The sequence below is a fragment of the Rhinatrema bivittatum genome, chromosome 3, assembly GCF_901001135.1.
Source record: "Rhinatrema bivittatum chromosome 3, aRhiBiv1.1, whole genome shotgun sequence".
Classification (NCBI taxonomy): Eukaryota; Metazoa; Chordata; class Amphibia; order Gymnophiona; family Rhinatrematidae; genus Rhinatrema; species Rhinatrema bivittatum.
Window position 1 is genome coordinate 402,860,627 of NC_042617.1, and position 20,552 is coordinate 402,881,178.

Sequence of the window (20,552 nt, forward strand, 5' to 3'; positions counted from 1 at the left end):
GTTCAAAAGAGGATTGGACAATTTCCAGAAGGAAAAATCCATAACCAGTTATTAGCCAGATAGATGTGGAAAAGCTGGTGGTTATCTCTTGAAGTGAAAATAAAAAAAAAGTCAACTGTTTGGGATATGATGGAAACTTATGATCTGACTGGCCATTGTCAGACACATAATGCTGGGCTCAAAGATCTTGGTATGACCTAGCATGGCATTTATTATGTTCTTATGTTCTTATCTGGGGCATGGCACAATGACAAGGCCTTTAAAGAGCTTTCAATTATCTTGCTACTCACATGGAAATTCTGGAACCTAAGAAAAGAGAAAATGATTTTCAAAAAGACCAACTTTTTCTTCTGTTTTGCACCAGCCTTGAGTGATGAGGGCTCACCATGTCCCCTATCATTGAGAAGACATGCTCATTGGCCATGTTCATTGGCCATGCTGGTTGGTGGGTGGAACAAATAGTGAGTGATAAGTCACCTTGGCTATGTCTGGCCAGATTGCAGACTTGTGCACCCAATATGCCAGCGAATCTGTGTCCATGTCCTCAATGAGCTCTGTGAGATAGCAAGTCACAGACATTTGTGCTGGAGACTAGGGATGTGAATCGTTTTTCAACGATTAAAATTATCGTCCGATAATGTTTATATCGTCTTAAATCGTTATAGAACACGATACAATAGAAATTCTAACGATTTATCGTTAAAAATCGTTAAATCGTGTTAGTGCGCACTAACTCGAGTTAGTGCGCACTAACTCCCCGTTAGTGCGCACTAACTCGATTTAGTGCGCACTAACTGAAAATGATACAAATAAACACTTTCCAGGTCACTGAAGGTCAGTTAGGAATGAATATGTGTTCCTATTGGCTGGCTGCCCTCTTATCTATTGATGTTACCAAGGTTACCACTGAGGTGATGGTTGGGGGGATGGGAAATGGAACTGGAAACTAACGAACACCAACAGAAAATGAAACAAAGTGTTCACACTTCCCAGGTCAGTAAAGGTCACTTAGGAATGAATATGTATGTATGTATTCCTATTGGCTGGCTGTGCTCTTATCTATTGATGTTATCAAGGCTAATACTGAGGTAATGGTTGGGGGGATGTGAAATGGAAACAGTTGGAAGCTTGACAAAAAAAGTAATGTAATGATCAGCACTCACGTGACTAGAACTTGTTTGTTTATTATTTTTGTTAGCAGGCACCTGAAATGCTAGTGCATGTTGAATTTGCCAATCACTGTGCATTTTAGAAAGGTGGTCCTGGCTGGAACTGTACACAGTTCAAATATATGTAATTGATTGTTGGTAAGTGTATTTTTTAAGTAGCCACACTGGCACAAGTATGTTTACTTTTCCTCCTACTTAACTCACTAGCTCAGATTTGTAAGAAGGGCTTCTCTGCTTGTGTGTTGTTTTTGTTTGGTGTGAGGAGAGCAGAAACATCAGATCTTTATTCAATCTACTACAGTCATCTCTTACAGTGCCCTATCCCTATTAATACCAGGAGTGTTGTGATCTTCCTGCACACAGTGCCCTAACCCTGATACCAGTCTGAGACAGCTCCCTCCCTGCATTACTAGTGAGAGGCTGGCTTCACAGACAGGGGGGAGCTGCCTGACCCTCACTCCTGACTTCCCCCATGTCCCAGCTAGTGAATGGTGTGTGGGTGAGGGGGGGGATGGTGAAGTCTGAGACAGCTCCCTCCCTGCATTACTAGTGAGAGGCTGGCTTCACAGACAGGGGGGAGCTGCCTGACCCTCACTCCTGACTTCCCCCATGTCCCAGCTAGTGAATGGTGTGTGGGTGAGGGGGGGGGGGAGGATGGTGAAGTCTGAGACAGCTCCCTCCCTGCATTACTAGTGAGAGGCTGGCTTCACAGACAGGGGGGAGCTGCCTGACCCTCACTCCTGACTTCCCCCATGTCCCAGCTAGTGAATGGTGTGTGGGTGAGGGGGGGGGGAGGATGGTGAAGTCTGAGACAGCTCCCTCCCTGCATTACTAGTGAGAGGCTGGCTTCACAGACAGGGGGGAGCTGCCTGACCCTCACTCCTGACTTCCCCCATGTCCCAGCTAGTGAATGGTGTGTGGGTGAGGGGGGGGGGGGAGGATGGTGAAGTCTGAGACAGCTCCCTCCCTGCATTACTAGTGAGAGGCTGGCTTCACAGACAGGGGGGAGCTGCCTGACCCTCACTCCTGACTTCCCCCATGTCCCAGCTAGTGAATGGTGTGTGGGTGAGGGGGGGGGGGGGGGGAGGATGGTGAAGTCTGAGACAGCTCCCTCCCTGCATTACTAGTGAGAGGCTGGCTTCACAGACAGGGGGGAGCTGCCTGACCCTCACTCCTCCGGGGTATTGTGATCTTCCTGCACACAGTGCCCTATCCCTGATACCAGGGGTGTTGTGATCTTCCTGCATGCAGTGCCCTATCCCTATTAATACCAGGAGTGTTGTGATCTTCCTGCATGCAGTGCCCTATCCCTATTAATACCAGGAGTGTTGTGATCTTCCTGCATGCAGTGCCCTATCCCTGATACCGGGATGTGTGCAAGAAGATCACAACACCCCCGGTATCAGGAATAGGGCACTGTGTGCAGGAAGATCACAACACCCCCAGTATCAGGAATAGGGCACTGTGTGCAAGAAGATCACAACACCCCTGGTATTAGGGATAGGGCACTGTGTGCAGGAATATCACAACACTCCTGGTATTAATAGGGATAGGGCACTGTGTGCAGGAAGATCACAATACCCCTGGTATCAGGGTTAGGGCACAAGTTCTAGTCACATTGACTGATCACATTACTTGTTTTGTCAAGCTACCAACTGTTTCCATTTCCCATCCCCCATATACTGTCAGTAGGAAACTTGGTAACATGAATAAATAAGAGGGCAGCCAATAGGAATACATATTCATTCCTAAACTGACCTTAACTGATCTGAAAAGTGTCAAATTGTATCATTTTCAGTTAGTGCGCACTAACTCCCAGTTAGTGCGCACTAACTCCCGTTAGTGCGCACTAACTCGAGTTAGTGTGCACTAATCGGAAAAAAACGATTTTTAACGATTTTTTAACTAAAAAATCGTGCCTAAGACGATTTTCTTGCCCTGCCACACGATTTCTATCGTTAAGACGATATGGAAAACGATTCACATCCCTACTGGAGACTCCTTTGCTGGGGTGGGCTGATGATCTCGCATGCCTGCTGTTTTAGTTATGGCCTATATCTAGAGAAATAGTTCTTTATGGGCAACAATGACTTTTGTGTATTTAGGTGGAGGAGGAAATGCTAGCTGCTAGGTGATACTCCTGCTTGCACTAATCTCTGAGATGGACATTTTTTCCTGTACTACATCCCCACTGCACATCTGATTCTGCTCCTCTTGTTCATATGCCCTAGTTACCCACATCTCCTTCATGAATGTGAGACACTTGGACTTGAGGGCAATACTCTCTTATATCCAAGAATCACAAACTGTAGCAAACATGTATGTATCATTTCAGTGAAAGATTTCAGCATCTCTAGTAAAGATGAGCTTTCATTTTTCTGGCTCAGGTCGGGTTTCAGTTTGGGCGGTTCGTGGAAAAACTCGTTTTCCCACGGATCATTTTCCAGAAAAAACAAAGCTGGAACACAAACACGAAACCAGAAAAATGAATTAAAAAAAAATCGGAAAAAAAAACACCCCAACCCCTTCTATTGTACTTTCTTACAACCCCCCCCCCCCACACACACACACACACACACCATCCCGATCCCTACCCAAGACTTACTAAAAGCCCTGGTCATCCAGCGGGGTCCCACGAGTGATCTCTCCCTCCGTGCCATCGGGCTGTCGGGCTTGCTACGAATCAAAATGGTACTGATGGCCCTTTGCCCTTACAATGTCACAGGGGCTACTGGTGCCATTGGTCAGCTCCTGTCACATGGTAGGAGCAATGGACGGCCAGCACCTTCTTGTGCTCCTACCATGTGACAGGGGCTTACCAATGCCACAGGTAGCCCCTGTGACATAGTAAGAGCAAAGGCTATCGGTGCCATTTTGAGTACTGGCAGTTGATGGCTTGAGTGCAGGAGATTGCTCCCGGACCCCCGCTGGACCACCAGGGACTTTTGGCAAGTCTTGGGGGGAGCAGACACAAGATGGCACCAGTCATCTATTACTCCTACCATGTGACAGGGCTGACCAATGGCACCGGTAGCCCCTGTGACACCATAAGGGCAAAGGGCCATTGGTGCAATTTTGATGCATAGCAGGCCTGATGGCACGGAGGGAGAGATCGCTTGCGAGACCCCACTGAACCACTAGGGCTTTTAGTAAGTCTTGGGGAGGGATGGGATGGTTGGGGGTTGTAATACAGTAAGGGGTGGATTTTCATACTCCGCGAATAGGCCTACTTTTGTTTGCGCTCCAGGCGCAAACAAAAGTACGCTGGATTTTTTTAGCAGATACGCGCGGCTCCGCGCGTATCTGCTAAAAACCTGGATCGGCGCGCGCAAGGCTATCGATTTTGTATAGCCGGCGCGCGCCGAGCCACGCAGCCTACCCCCGTTCCCTCCCCTCACCTTCCCCTCCCTTCCCCTACCTAACCCACCCACCCGGCCCTGTCTAAGCCCCCCCCTTACCTTTGTCGGGGGATTTACGCCTCCCGGAGGGAGGCGTAAATCCCTGCGCGTCAGCGGGCCTCCTGCGCACCGGGACGCGACCTGGGGGCGGGTCCGGAGGGCGCAGCCACGCCCCTGGGCCGCCCCGGGCCATAGCCACGCCCCCATACCCGCCCCCAAAACGCTGCCGACACGCCCCGGAAACGCCGCGATGACCGGGACCACCCCCCGACATGCCCCCCTCGGAGAACCCCGGGACTTACGCGAGTCCCGGGGCTCTGCGCGCGCCGGTACGCCTATGTAAAATAGGCTTACCGGCGCGCAGGGCCCTGCTCGCCTAAATCCGCCCGGTTTTGGGCGGATTTAGGTGAGCAGGGCTCTGAAAATCCGCCCCTAAATGTGAAGGGTTGGGGTGGGGTTTGTTTTTTTTAATAAATGTGCCTCTCCCCCCCACACTAACCCGAAAAAAGAATTTTCCCCGAAGTTCGGGGAAAATCCGTTTCATGGTTCAGGTCCCTCGAACCACTACAAATTAGGCAATTTTGTTGAAATTGTCTAATTCATGATAAACGAATGCATATCTCTAGTCTCTAGCACCGGCTGCTGCAAGGAGACCTGAAACTGAAACACCTTTGCTACTATTCCCTTTTGCTCATGGAAGCCCTCTAAATTGTAGGGATGTGAATCGTTTTTCAACGATTAAAATTATCGTCCGATAATGTTTATATCGTCTTAAATCGTTATAGAACACGATACAATAGAAATTCTAACGATTTATCGTTAAAAATCGTTAAATCGTGTTAGTGCGCACTAACTCGAGTTAGTGCGCACTAACTCCCCGTTAGTGCGCACTAACTCGATTTAGTGCGCACTAACTGAAAATGATACAAATAAACACTTTCCAGGTCACAGAAGGTCAGTTAGGAATGAATATGTGTTCCTATTGGCTGGCTGCCCTCTTATCTATTGATGTTATCAAGGTTACCACTGAGGTGATGGTTGGGGGGATGGGAAATGGAACTGGAAACTAACGAACACCAACAGAAAATGAAACAAAGTGTTCACACTTCCCAGGTCAGTAAAGGTCACTTAGGAATGAATATGTATGTATGTATTCCTATTGGCTGGCTGTGCTCTTATCTATTGATGTTACCAATATGGTTGGGGGGATGTGAAATGGAAACAGTTGGAAGCTTGACAAAAAAAGTAATGTAATGATCAGCACTCACGTGACTAGAACTTGTTTGTTTATTATTTTTGTTAGCAGGCACCTGAAATGCTAGTGCATGTTGAATTTGCCAATCACTGTGCATTTTAGAAAGGTGGTCCTGGCTGGAACTGTACACAGTTCAAATATATGTAATTGATTGTTGGTAAGTGTATTTTTTAAGTAGCCACACTGGCACCAGTATGTTTACTTTTCCTCCTACTTAACTCACTAGCTCAGCTTTGTAAGAAGGGCTTCTCTGCTTGTGTGTTGTTTTTGTTTGGTGTGAGGAGAGCAGAAACATCAGATCTTTATTCAATCTACTACAGTCATCTCTTACAGTGCCCTATCCCTATTAATACCAGGAGTGTTGTGATCTTCCTGCACACAGTGCCCTAACCCTGATACCAGTCTGAGACAGCTCCCTCCCTGCATTACTAGTGAGAGGCTGGCTTCACAGACAGGGGGGAGCTGCCTGACCCTCACTCCTGACTTCCCCCATGTCCCAGCTAGTGAATGGTGTGTGGGTGCGGGGGGGGGGGGGGAGGATGGTGAAGTCTGAGACAGCTCCCTCCCTGCATTACTAGTGAGAGGCTGGCTTCACAGACAGGGGGGAGCTGCCTGACCCTCACTCCTGACTTCCCCTATGTCCCAGCTAGTGAATGGTGTGTGGGTGAGGGGGGGGGGGGGGGGGGAGGATGGTGAAGTCTGAGACAGCTCCCTCCCTGCATTACTAGTGAGAGGCTGGCTTCACAGACAGGGGGGAGCTGCCTGACCCTCACTCCTGACTTCCCCCATGTCCCAGCTAGTGAATGGTGTGTGGGTGAGGGGGGGGGGGGGGAGGATGGTGAAGTCTGAGACAGCTCCCTCCCTGCATTACTAGTGAGAGGCTGGCTTCACAGACAGGGGGGAGCTGCCTGACCCTCACTCCTGACTTCCCCCATGTCCCAGCTAGTGAATGGTGTGTGGGTGAGGGGGGGGGGGAGGATGGTGAAGTCTGAGACAGCTCCCTCCCTGCATTACTAGTGAGAGGCTGGCTTCACAGACAGGGGGGAGCTGCCTGACCCTCACTCCTGACTTCCCCCAATTCCCAGCTAGTGAATGGTGTGTGGGTGAGGGGGGGGGGAGGATGGTGAAGTCTGAGACAGCTCCCTCCCTGCATTACTAGTGAGAGGCTGGCTTCACAGACAGGGGGGAGCTGCCTGACCCTCACTCCTGACTTCCCCTATGTCCCAGCTAGTGAATGGTGTGTGGGTGAGGGGGGGGGGGAGGATGGTGAAGTCTGAGACAGCTCCCTCCCTGCATTACTAGTGAGAGGCTGGCTTCACAGACAGGGGGGAGCTGCCTGACCCTCACTCCTGACTTCCCCCATGTCCCAGCTAGTGAATGGTGTGTGGGTGAGGGGGGGGGGGGGGGAGGATGGTGAAGTCTGAGACAGCTCCCTCCCTGCATTACTAGTGAGAGGCTGGCTTCACAGACAGGGGGGAGCTGCCTGACCCTCACTCCTGACTTCCCCCATGTCCCAGCTAGTGAATGGTGTGTGGGTGAGGGGGGGGGGGGAGGATGGTGAAGTCTGAGACAGCTCCCTCCCTGCATTACTAGTGAGAGGCTGGCTTCACAGACAGGGGGGAGCTGCCTGACCCTCACTCCGGACTTCCCCCAATTCCCAGCTAGTGAATGGTGTGTGGGTGAGGGGGGGGAGGATGGTGAAGTCTGAGACAGCTCCCTCCCTGCATTACTAGTGAGAGGCTGGCTTCACAGACAGGGGGGAGCTGCCTGTCCCTCACTCCTGACTTCCCCCATGTCCCAGCTAGTGAATGGTGTGTGGGTGAGGGGGGGGGGTGGTGGATGGTGAAGTCTGAGACAGCTCCCTCCCTGCATTACTAGTGAGAGGCTGGCTTCACAGACAGGGGGGAGCTGCCTGACCCTCACTCCTGACTTCCCCCCATGTCCCAGCTAGTGAATGGTGTGTGGGTAAGGGGGGGGGGGGGAGGATGGTGAAGTCTGAGACAGCTCCCTCCCTGCATTACTAGTGAGAGGCTGGTTTCACAGACAGGGGGGAGCTGCCTGACCCTCACTCCTGACTTCCCCCATGTCCCAGCTAGTGAATGGTGTGTGGGTGAGGGGGGGGGGGGGAGGATGGTGAAGTCTGAGACAGCTCCCTCCCTGCATTACTAGTGAGAGGCTGGCTTCACAGACAGGGGGGAGCTGCCTGTCCCTCACTCCTGACTTCCCCCATGTCCCAGCTAGTGAATGGTGTGTGGGTGAGGGGGGGGGGGGTGGATGGTGAAGTCTGAGACAGCTCCCTCCCTGCATTACTAGTGAGAGGCTGGCTTCACAGACAGGGGGGAGCTGCCTGACCCTCACTCCTGACTTCCCCCATGTCCCAGCTAGTGAATGGTGTGTGGGTAAGGGGGGGGGGGGAGGATGGTGAAGTCTGAGACAGCTCCCTCCCTGCATTACTAGTGAGAGGCTGGCTTCACAGACAGGGGGGAGCTGCCTGACCCTCACTCCTGACTTCCCCCATGTCCCAGCTAGTGAATGGTGTGTGGGTAAGGGGGGGGGGGGGGGGAGGATGGTGAAGTCTGAGACAGCTCCCTCCCTGCATTACTAGTGAGAGGCTGGCTTCACAGACAGGGGGGAGCTGCCTGACCCTCACTCCTCCGGGGTGTTGTGATCTTCCTGCATGCAGTGCCCTATCCCTATTAATACCAGGAGTGTTGTGATCTTCCTGCATGCAGTGCCCTATCCCTGATATCGGGATGTGTGCAAGAAGATCACAACACCCCCAGTATCAGGAATAGGGCACTGTGTGCAGGAAGATCACAACACCCCCAGTATCAGGAATAGGGCACTGTGTGCAGGAAGATCACAACACCCCTGGTATTAGGGATAGGGCACTGTGTGCAGGAAGATCACAACACTCCTGGTATTAATAGGGATAGGGCACTGTGTGCAGGAAGATCACAATACCCCTGGTATCAGGGTTAGGGCACAAGTTCTAGTCACATTGACTGATCACATTACTTGTTTTGTCAAGCTACCAACTGTTTCCATTTCCCATCCCCCATATACTGTCAGTAGGAAACTTGGTAACATGAATAAATAAGAGGGCAGCCAATAGGAATACATATTCATTCCTAAACTGACCTTAACTGACCTGAAAAGTGTCAAATTGTATACTTTTCAGTTAGTGCGCACTAACTCCCAGTTAGTGTGCACTAACTCCCGTTAGTGCGCACTAACTCGAGTTAGTGCGCACTAATCGGAAAAAACGATTTTTAACGATTTTTTAACTAAAAAATCGTGCCTAAGACGATTTTCTTGCCCTGCCACACGATTTCTATCGTTAAGACGATATGGAAAACAATTCACATCCCTACTAAATTGTCCTCCAGAATATTTATTATAGGGAAGACACCACCTAGGGTTGCACTTCTGGAACTCAGATGCTCCGTGTCATAATTAAAGTGCTTCAGAATTTGTACCAGCTGCTTCATCATTATCCAACCAAGATGATCCAGAAGCAATGCACACTATTTCAGTTTCCAGAGACAAATCATAAAGGGATGTCTGCTGTTCCACTAATCTCTGCAATATCATAAAGGTTTAATTCCAGCAGGTGCCAACTTATTGAATTAGATGGCAAATCCAATGAGGTTTTCTAAATTCGTCCTGCTTCTAAAGCCCCCATCCTCTTTTGCCTTTACCATATTTGCACCATAGTCTGCCACAAAGAAACCTGCCTACTCCTACCTCTCTGGTCTAGCTGTTAACCATCCAGCATCTTTCTTATAGCTGATAGAATATTGCACAATGAGCCAGTTACGAATAGAGCAACAAGCATGCATATAAAAGGACATTTAGTAATCCTTTAGCTTTGAAAGACGCCCAGTGCAGGACGGCCACAGGAGGGTAAGCTAGAGTTGAATTTCTAATGAAGACATTTTCCCTGTAATACGTGGTAGTGACAAGATTTCTTTTTTAGGATTATCTACAAAGAAGAAAAAAATCCCCAAACAGAATTAGTAATACCAGAGGTGTTCATGACAAAGCGGACAGCGAAACATGATCATGTCGAACTAAATCTCTGGACTGGGTAACTGAGTTTTGCCTGACAAGGGAAGTACTTTGAATAACATTGAACAAAAATGAGTAAAAGTGGTTTTTAGTTATCAAAAAATAAGAAAAATTGCTAGTTCTTTTAATATATTGTAACCAAACCTTTTGCGGCACCTGTTAGAATGTACTATAGTACGCACTCAATCACCTTAATTTATGTGCCAACACGTAAACCATTGCGATGGTATTTACTTAGCAACGGTATAGAAAATATTTTAAATAAATACATAAATAAATATTTTACTATTACGTGTGGACATTTTGGACCAATGATTAAAAATGACCGATGCGGTAAAAAAGTTGAGTAAAATCACTCATTACCTGTAGGGTGTTATGAAGGTCCTTTAAATAAGGACATAAAATGAAAATGAAAAATGTAAAATAGTAAATGCTCACACAATAATTTTCGGGGGCAAACTATAAAGGAGTTGAATTTAGATTAAAGTTTATTAATCAACGTTTTGTTTGAAAAAATATTGGGTTTGTTGATTATCAAGAGTAGTGCAATATTCTATTAGTAATAAAATGGAGGATGTCATAATGCCTCTGTATTGCTCCATGGTGAGACCACACCTTGAATACTGTGTGCACTTGTGATCACTGCATCTCAAAAAGGATATAGCTGCACTAGAAAAAGTTCAAAGAAGGGTGACCAAAATGATAAGGGGCATGGAACAGCTGCCCTGTGAGGAAAGGCTAAAGAAGGTAGGGATGTTCAGTTTGGACAAGAGATGACTGAGGGGGGATATGATAGAAGTCTACAAAATCATGAAAGGACTTGAACAAGTTAATGTAAATCAGTTATTTACTCTCTCAGATAATAGAAGGACCAGGGGACACTCCATGAAGTTAGCAAGTAGCTCATTTAAAACAAATTGAAGAAAATTATTTTTCACTTAGAGCATAGTTAAGCTCCAGAATTCATTGCCAGAGGATGTGGTTACAGCAGTTAATGTAACTGGGTTTAAAAAAGGTTTGAATAGGTTCCATAAACTTCTATGATGGTAATTAATAAGCAATAATAACTTATGACCTATCTAATGTTTGGGAACTTGCTAGGTACTTGTGATTTGGATTTTTCATTGTTGGAAACAGGATAATGGGTTTGATGGACCCGTGATCTGACCCAGTATGGTATATCTTATGTTCTTATGTACAGAACATGACACCATTTCATTTATGTTTTATTACCTCTCAGGACGAATGTTTGTAGATTGATAGCCTGCCACCTGACTGCTGGAGGGGTCTGTGGTATCAGCTTGTGGAAGAGTCTTCATTTTCAATCCTTTTCCTCTGGCTTTTACTTGAAGTGGCGTAAGGGTTTCCAGGCTTATTCTGCCACTTTTCTCTGATACTAATTCTAGCAGGTGCTGCTTCTGCAAGTTATGCTGCATGCCGGTGTTTTTGAGATTCCCCACTTCTTTCCCTGAACTGAATGCTCAGTATATTCACTGCAGAAAAGATAACATGGATCCTCCCTTACTTTAAAGGACTTCAAGATCAAGAAACAGATGATGTCATCTCTCCGTGCCAAGTCCAGCCCTATAAAAGGGCTCTGCTTGTTCTCCTCAGAACCTTTGCATCAGATCTTCACAGTAGCCTGTGGTCTCTTCATTCGACAAGGTCCTCCATCATCTGCTTCTGTCATCATGGTTCCATGTTAGATGTTCCTGATGTTCCTGGTCTTCTTTGTTGGATGTTCTTGGTGTTCCTCGTCTTCTTTGTTGGATGTTCTTGATGTTCCTGGTCCAGTTCCTCATTGGAGCTCCTTCTTCACCTGTTCCATGTTCCTGATAGTCCTATGTTCCAATCCTGTTCCTGATGTTCCCATCTCCGTCTCTTCGACCTGCTTCCAGGTTTCCTGCTCATCCACCTTTCCTGGCATGTCATCATCAGGGTCCATGACCAGCCCATAAGGAACTGTGTAGGGTACTTCATGGCACAATACCTGTCTTCACGTCTACAGCACAAGTCTCCGGAAGGCCCTTGCTTTTAATTCCAAGGTCTGTTCCTGAATCCAAGTTCTGAATCCTTGAATCCTGAGTCTTGAATCCTGAGTCTTGAATCCTGTTCCTGGTCTTCATAGTTCCTTGTTCCTGTTCCCATCCATGCTCTAGACTCAGCCAGAATCTGCTCCACTTTAGCATGGTCCACGACCACTCACAGGCGGCTGTGTAGGGCATACTTCGGTGAAGGCCTTTCCTGAATCTTCATCATGTTTCTAGTTCCAAGTCTTCATCTTCTCGTCTGGAGTCTGCTTTGCTTCTGGCATGGTCTGCAACCAGCCATGGGCGGCTGTGTAGGGTATGCTGCAGTGTAGTACTCACCTTGTACTAGTGCCTGAATCCGGAATCCTTGTCTGAGTCTTCCAAGTTCCTCAGTCCCATGTCTCATCGTGTTCCTGCCCTCAGCCTCCGCCTGGCCTCACACGCTCATCATTCCTAAGCGGTGTGTCCGGAAGGGTTACCGAGTGACCGGAGGGCAACTCTTGAGACCAGCATTGCATTACTGGGTCTCACTTGTGTGTGTAGGTCCAATGGACATGTGAGCCTGCCTTGCTTCTGTTCCTCAATGTTCCATATCTCGATCCTGGTCCAGCCTTGTTCCAGCCTGTGCTTGGACACTCTTGCCTCTCATGCTGTGTGCCTTGGGGTTCCTTCCTGAGCCATGCCATGGCCCAAGAGCTTACATCCCCCCTAGAGCAAGTGACCACACCCCCGTGTTCACAGCAGGATGTGAAGGTGGTCACAACAAGTCTACAATGTTGCTAGCATGTGCATCTAAATGAGACTGGATTTCTTGCGAATTGAAATAAAAAAATACTTCTAAGGATGCTGGGTTTGAGAGAACTCACAAAATAAAGAAAATATTTAATCACTCTCTCGCTCAAATTCCACACTTATTTGCCAATACAGACAGAAACAAGTTGTATGACTTCTATATTCCAAGTTATTTAAAAACATGTTTTTCCTCTAAGGAAACAACACTGAGGTATCTTTATTTACCTGTGATTAAACACTGTAGCACCTTTATCTACAGGTGGAGTGTATACAATCTGGTCTGTGGGGCGTATTGAAAAATGTTCTTTCTGAGTTAGTATGTACTTCAAATAAATCAGCTCAGAATCAGACCATCAATCATCCACTTTTCTCATATCCACTTATCTATCACAGTTGGCAAAAATCACTGCTGACCAGCTATAGAAAGTTAGCCCTAATTTTAACAAATTCCTTACCTCTTAAAGAATTAGAATTACAGTAAAACCACTTTCACACACACACAGCTAGTGTTTCCTAAGGTATTTGGGTGCTTTTCCACTTAGTCTAGGCTTCTGTGATAGGGACCTGCAACTGGGCCTCTTACTTGCAGTCTCCAACACATCTCTATCTCATATTTCCTGCACAACCCTGCCTGCAGCCCCCCAACACAGCCCTGACTGCAGCCTCCAATACAGCTCTCCCTGCCTGAGATTCCACATGCTTTCTGGAAAACCCCTCAGAAGAGATCCTTTCTCCTCAGAAAACTTTTCAAGAAATAATTCTCATCTATTAAAATAAACACCTTCTTATCCATAAAAAAAAAGAAAAACATTTAAAAACACCTTGACTAAGTGACACGGCTTTCAAAAGAATTTTTAGTATGTTCAAAATATTATTTTAAGACAAATTACTTCTCAAATCTTTCTGTGTTTGCCTCAACTTGGTGTTGCTATGCAGACCTGATCACCCAGCTGTTTTGCATAGATGCTGAGGAGAGCTAGCATTACTATGGCATTAGCATGGCATTGTCTGTGGGATAGCAAAGAGTTTTCTTTTTTTTTTCTCTCTCTCTCTCTGAGAGCTGTATGGACCTAGTTTTTACTACTTTTTTGGTTGCCCATTAAAATGAATTGGAAAATGAAACCAATTTTAAAAAACTCCATTTGTACAGTTCAAAATCACACCAAACTTTCAGGTTAGATTCTAAATGAATGTAACAGTAGTCCTCTGTCTTTTCAAGACCATATTAGATATTTTAATATTTTTACAGCTAATTATATTTTTAACTTACATAATCAACATTTTTCCCCAAACCAAGGGTTAAATTGATATTTATATGATCTCACCTGGTGACTACCACCACCAAACCCCAGTTACTGACAGGTTTTAATCACCTTTCAATCACAGGGAACCCCCCTGGAAAATGGGTGGGTTACATTAATTAATATTCACTTCTGACCCCAAACGTCAGATGTGGTCAGGTCACAAGCACTCCTAAATAATACCAATACTTGTAAAATGTTAAATTTTATTAATAAAATAAAGTGTATTAAATTTATTGGCACTGGGTTTGCCAGGGTGATTCCCAGGGGCTGACACTTAGGTGGGAGCCTCTCCACATGCTCCCCTTTTGAATCATCACATTTTCACACTTTTTACACTTTGTTAAGACCCTTTGGCCTGCACTGTAATTGTGCCAGGGCTTTGATTACATCCTTAATGCTGTAAGCTGGCAGTGGCATCATTCCCAGTATTGCACTGCCATGGGACACCAGCCGCACTGAGCAGCATTTGTCTGTATATTTTTTTAAAAACTCATCAAGGCACTTCTGGGATCTCTCTAGCTGCCAGGAGCTCCTCCCGTAGCCCCAGCAACAAGTGAGCAGGTATTTATTTAAATTGTATTTACCCCATTTATAAAAAAACATAATACACTCACATCTCTATTATTAACAAAAGAAGCCTTATAATGCAATAGGCTTTCCCTGGCAGAATCTCCAAACAATTTAAAACATTAAGCCCTGTCCCCTGGCTAAATTGTTGTTTCCAATAAAATCTCCAAAATACTTTCCCACACATACCTACACTGATGCAATTCCTCTAGCACTCTTTCTTACCAACTATGAAGAATCTGGGTTAGCCAGAGGCAGGAGTAATCCTCCAGTCTCTCCTTCTGACACCTTCATTCCAAAATGCCGCATAGTAATTCAGGCTTCCCTCAGTCATACATCTTTTTTTTTTTTTTGTTTATCCCAAAGTGTTTGAACTCTCTGTGTGTGAAATATCAAAATAAACATTATGATCAGAGAATTGACACCAAAGAGAATTGGGTTTAATACAATGGTCTTTATGAGGTAATTATTAATGAGTAGTGATGAGGAGAAGCAGTACTCATAAGTCAGCATTAACATCTAGTGTTTATTCTGTCCCAAGCAAATGATGATTATTTTTTATTAAAGTTATTGTCATTATTCACTCACCCAAAGTGAGTCTCACTTCATCTGATTAAACTGTGGCCAATGCAGCAAACCTTTAAAATAGTACCAACATATTTCTATGTGAAGTGAGCAGTTTGAAGACACAGGCAGATAACTGCTATGAAAATCAGTAAAGGAACACGTAACTATTTTAAATATAAGCAGTTAAAATTAATATTGGATTATTCAATGCAAATTGCCTGAATGCATTTAAATGCATGAAAACTAACATCATGGAACAAACATGGCCCAGAAGGAAAAAGCTTTTAAAGTGACTGTTTATTGGTGAATATTGTGAGAGGAATATTGAACTGCAGCAGATTCTTATAGCCAGTGTTGTCTTTTGCTTAAAAAAAAAATTGAATGAATGAGTGATTATATGCTGACCCAAGTTAAATATACTGTCTGCTCAGTTGATCAAATTAAATCTAACTTCATCTGATTAGACAACAGCCAGTAAAACAGATGTCTAACATGGTGCCATCATGTCTCCTTGTGAAATGAGCTGCAGGACAGGCTGCAGGACAGGCTGCTAAGAGTCTCAGGGCAGGAACCCATAGCATGTAAAAACTGTGATCTGATAATAATAGTTTAGGATTCTTCATTATCAATAAGGACCTTCATTTTCAATGTTTATTTTATTTTGCCTGGGAATTTCAATGTTATAACAAAACAAGTTAGTGGAAAAATGAATTAGATAGAACACCTAAGAGAAAAATCAGTAGAAATGTCATGTGTTCACAGATTTTTTTTATATTCACACATTGAAATTCCCAGGCAAACTATGGAAGTCATTTTCAGAAAGATTTACATGCTTAAAACTTTATGCATGTAAAGAAATGACAGGAGCATGAGCTTTTGAGAACAGAGTCCATGTTGTGGAAGGGAACCCTTAGCCCAAGGCAGGATTGGCAAAACCTGCAGGGAGGAGCGCTGCAGGTCCCCACTGTCATTAGATAAAGCTGACTGGAGCAGAGGCCCAACTGGAGCTTCACCAATTCCAGCCCTTGTCCCCTTAGATTGAGCCCTCGGGTGCCAGGGCTGGCTAGACTTAGGTGTGGGCCTCCGTGTAGATGAAGATCTGAATCTTGGTCTATGAGGCAGGCCAATATGGCAAGGCACAGTTGGTTCAGTCCACAAGCAGCACAGGTAACAGGCAGTGGAGTCTGGATGAGGCAGTGGTCGGAAGCAAGCAGAGTTCAATCAAAGATGGATTACAGGCAGTAGTCAGTGGCAGGTGGAGGTCAAGCAGTATCTAGTCCAATTCAAGGTCAGCAAGAAGAACAGTCTGTGGAGAGAGACAAAGAAGAGGATGATGAGGGACCACAGGGACACGAGAAGATGCTGAAGACAGATGAGGGAAGACTGACCACAGATGAGGAAATCCAAAGGCAAGACAAACTGCAGGAAACAAGTTTGGAAGACATGGACTCAGGAACACCACAGCAGAAACAGGAACCAAGAAACAGGATAAGAAACAGGGATCAGGAATGCTGGCAAAGCACTTCAGCAGGACGAGTTGATCTTTTGCCGAGGCACTGGAGAGGCATCTGGAGCAGCTTTTTATATGAGCCAGCCAGTAATGTCATCAGAGGGTGTCGTCTGGCTGTTTCCACCACTGGCCCTTTAAATGTGGGGGAATTGGCCGCATGTGCGCACACACAGGGAAGCAGGGGGGAGGCTTCCTGGAAAGCGGTCATGGGTCTAATGATCAAGCAGCATCCTGCCACATTGGAGAAAGGTTGGCTAGAGCAGCATGGCACAACTTCCTGCCATGCTCAGGAGGAGGACGCCAAGCAGGGTCGCCAAGAGTAGCATGGGAGATGTGACATTGGGAAGCTGTATGGCCAGGCCTTGCTGGTAGATAAGGGCAGCAGGTCACAGAATGGGTTCATGGTCCACTGAATGCAACAATCCACTTTGTCAGATACATGAAGTGATGAACAGGATGTGGGTAAAATGTATACAAAATAAAGATAAGATGCTAAATTAGGGAGGACATGGTATGGAGAGAATGTTAATAGCATTATAGTATAGCTTACTATAGTTATTAATATTATCTTCTACAGATGTGCAGTCATTTGTAATGAAATAGGAAATAAAGATGACATTTCCTATTTTGTTGCATTTTGGGAAGCAGGAAAAAAGATAGGAAAACCCACAAAATTTCATGTGGATTTCCTAGCATTTTTTTTCGGGAAGTGTGCACTTAAAAAAAATAATCACCTCAAATTGCACCCCAACCCTTCAAATTTCATTAAATATAAAGCCCCCTACCTTCCTGACCCCTCCAAGACTTACCCAAAGTCCCTGGTGGTCCAGCGAGGGGCCCCAGGAGCAATCTCCTGCTCCCAGGCTGATAGGAGCCAGTAATCAAAATGGCACTAGTGGCCCTTTTGCACTTACCATGTGACAGGTGCTACTGGTGCCATTGGGTGGCCCCTTTCCCATGGTAGGAGCAATGGTGCCAATGGCCTTTTGCCCTTACTATGTGACAGAGGCTACCGGTGCCATTGGGCAGCCTCTATCCCATAGTATAGGCCATGGATGACCGGCATCATTTTGGGCTGTCCATTGCTCCTGCCATGTATCTGGGACCACCCAATGGTACCAGTAGTCCCTATCACATGATGAGGGCAAAGGGCCACTGGTGCCATTTTGATTACTGGCAGCTGAAACCCTGGAGTGAGAGATCACTCCTGGGCCCCCCACCGGACCACCAGGGACTTTGGATGATTCTTGAGAAGGTCTCTCTCTCTTTCTCCCTCTCTCTCATAAAAGTCTGTGTGGGGGCTTCTTGTGATGTGAAAATATCATGGGTATGATACATTTAGCATGCATTGCTGTAAAAAATGTTGCTATATTTATTGCAAAATGATGAATCTAGGTCTAAGAACAGTAGCAATAAACTGGAGAAAAGCTTATTCTTGGTTTGTGTGGAGACATCTGGAGAAATTTGAATTTTATATCCCATAAAATGAGTCAAATTCTTCTCACTCTCAGCAGAACATGTAATCAAAAGAATTCCCTGTTCCTCAAAATTATCATCAGATTGCTCAAGAAAATTTGTCAAATTAAATGATCCAGAGGATAATTGAGAAGCCTCAAGATTGTTTTTACCCTCAAGAGGTTTCTTAGAAATAATATAATATATCTTAGTTAAGGAGGGCATATGATCTTCAGAGATACATAAATTGTCTTTAAAGTATTTGATAATGAGCTCATGTGGACTGATCAAAGAAGTATAAGGAAATTTTACAAGACAGAGATTAAGAGATCTCAAACTATTTTAAAGCAATTCAAGACATGTATGTACCATAGGGATGTGCATTCATTGTGAACGAATGTGCAATCCGCAACGAATAGATCCCTATTCGTTGCATTTGTGGGTTCGCGAAACGTATGGCGAATCCCCATGAATGCAACGAATCCTGAACAAATAAACACCCCACCGTCCTGACCCCCCCCAAGACTTGTTTAAAGTCCCTGGTGGTCCAGCGGAGGTCCTGGATCATCTCCTGCACTCACACCGTCAGCTGCCGGTATTCAAAATGGCACCGATAGCCTTTGACCTTACTATGTCACAGGGGCTGACCATCGGTACCTGTGACATAGTGAGAGTAAAGGCAATCGGCGTGCAGGAGGTCGCTCCCGGACCCCCGCTGGACTTTTGGCAAGTCTTGTGGGAGTCAGAAGGCCCCCCCGCCAAGCTGGCCAAAAGTCCCTGGGGGTCCAACGGGGGTCCCGGAGCGACCTCCTGCACTCCGGCCGTCCGATGCCAATACTCAAAATGGCGCCGATAGCCTTTGCCCATACTATATCACAGGGGCTACCGGTGCCATTGGTCAGCCCCTGTCACATGGTAGGAGCACAAGATGGCACCGATGACAGGGGCTGACCAATGGCACCAGTAGCCCCTGTGACAAAGGCTATCAGCGCCATGATGAAACCGGCACCGAGGGTGTGAGAGTGCAGGGGATAGCTCCCGGACTCCCCGCTGGACCACCAGGGAGTTTTGGTAAGTCTTGGGGGTTCAGGAGGGTGGGGATTGTAGTTAATTTTAATTTTAGATGGGGCACGAATAGAAATCGCCGTATTAACGCATCGGGGCACCATATGGCCAAATGCAATGTTTCTGCTCCCCGACGAATCCGAATCATGAATGCAACGTATGGCATCCCTCTGTACATCCCTATGTGGCAGGCCCTAATCTATACCTTCCAAAAGAATTCCAGTGTTATAGGTACCTCCATAAAATATATGAAATGTCCTAGAGGAAGTTATATCTGATCATTACATCATTACTATACTATTCTATACTATAGGCTTCAATCATTCCTTGTTAACCTTGTCTATTATATTATATTACATTGGCAACAAATGTAAATTCATGCAATTAATAAAATGTACAATAGTTATAGTATACATACAATCCTATTGATTCATGCCCTATTTGTAGGCCACATTGGGATTGCCTTAATGACCCAACATGCATGCCTTAGTGACTCCATGTACACTCTTACCTACCCCCAATATCCACTACCCTGTATGGGTAAAAGGTGTCTCACCAGCTTATTCCTCCACAGGTTCTTCCTCAACTCAGCAATAGGGAAGAGGTTCTGTTCATACTCCACTATCATAGATGCCAGATGGATGATGTCCCTGGCAGTGAAATTAGACTGCCTGGCTAGTGGCAGCATTTTCTCTGTGCTTATAGAAGTGCATGCATTCCAGTGTACTTGAATGTGCATGGTATGTGCAAACTTGCACATACCTGTGTGAGAAGTTGGCAAGTTAAAGTTACACAGATTTTGTACCATGTGCATGCATTTGCATGCACAATAGAAAATGCATGTGAATGCATGCACACCCATGTATACGTGCATTTATGGGTGTACACTAGGGGTGTGCATTTGTTTGCAATGTATTGGCAATCCGCAACGTATATGCCATATTTGTTGTATTCGTGGGGGTCACGAAACGTATGGCGAACCCCCACAAATATAACGCATCACTAAGGAATAAACCCCCATACTACTGACCCCCCCAAGAATTGCCAAAAGTCCCTGGTGATGCAGCGGGGGTCCTCGAGCGATCTCCTGCACTCGGGCTGTCGACTGCCGGTATTCAAAATGGCGCCGATAGCCCCTGTGACATAGTAAGGGCAAAGTCTATCGGCGCCATTTTGAATACTGGCAGCCGATGGCCCAATTGCAGGAGATCACTCCAGGATCCCCCCTGGACCACCAGGGACGTTTGGCAAGTCTTGGGGAGGTCAGGAGTCCCATCTTGGCCGGCACCATCTTATGCTCCTACCATGTGACAGGGGCCAACCAATGGCACCGGTAGCCCCCATGACATAGTAAGGGCAAAGGCTATCA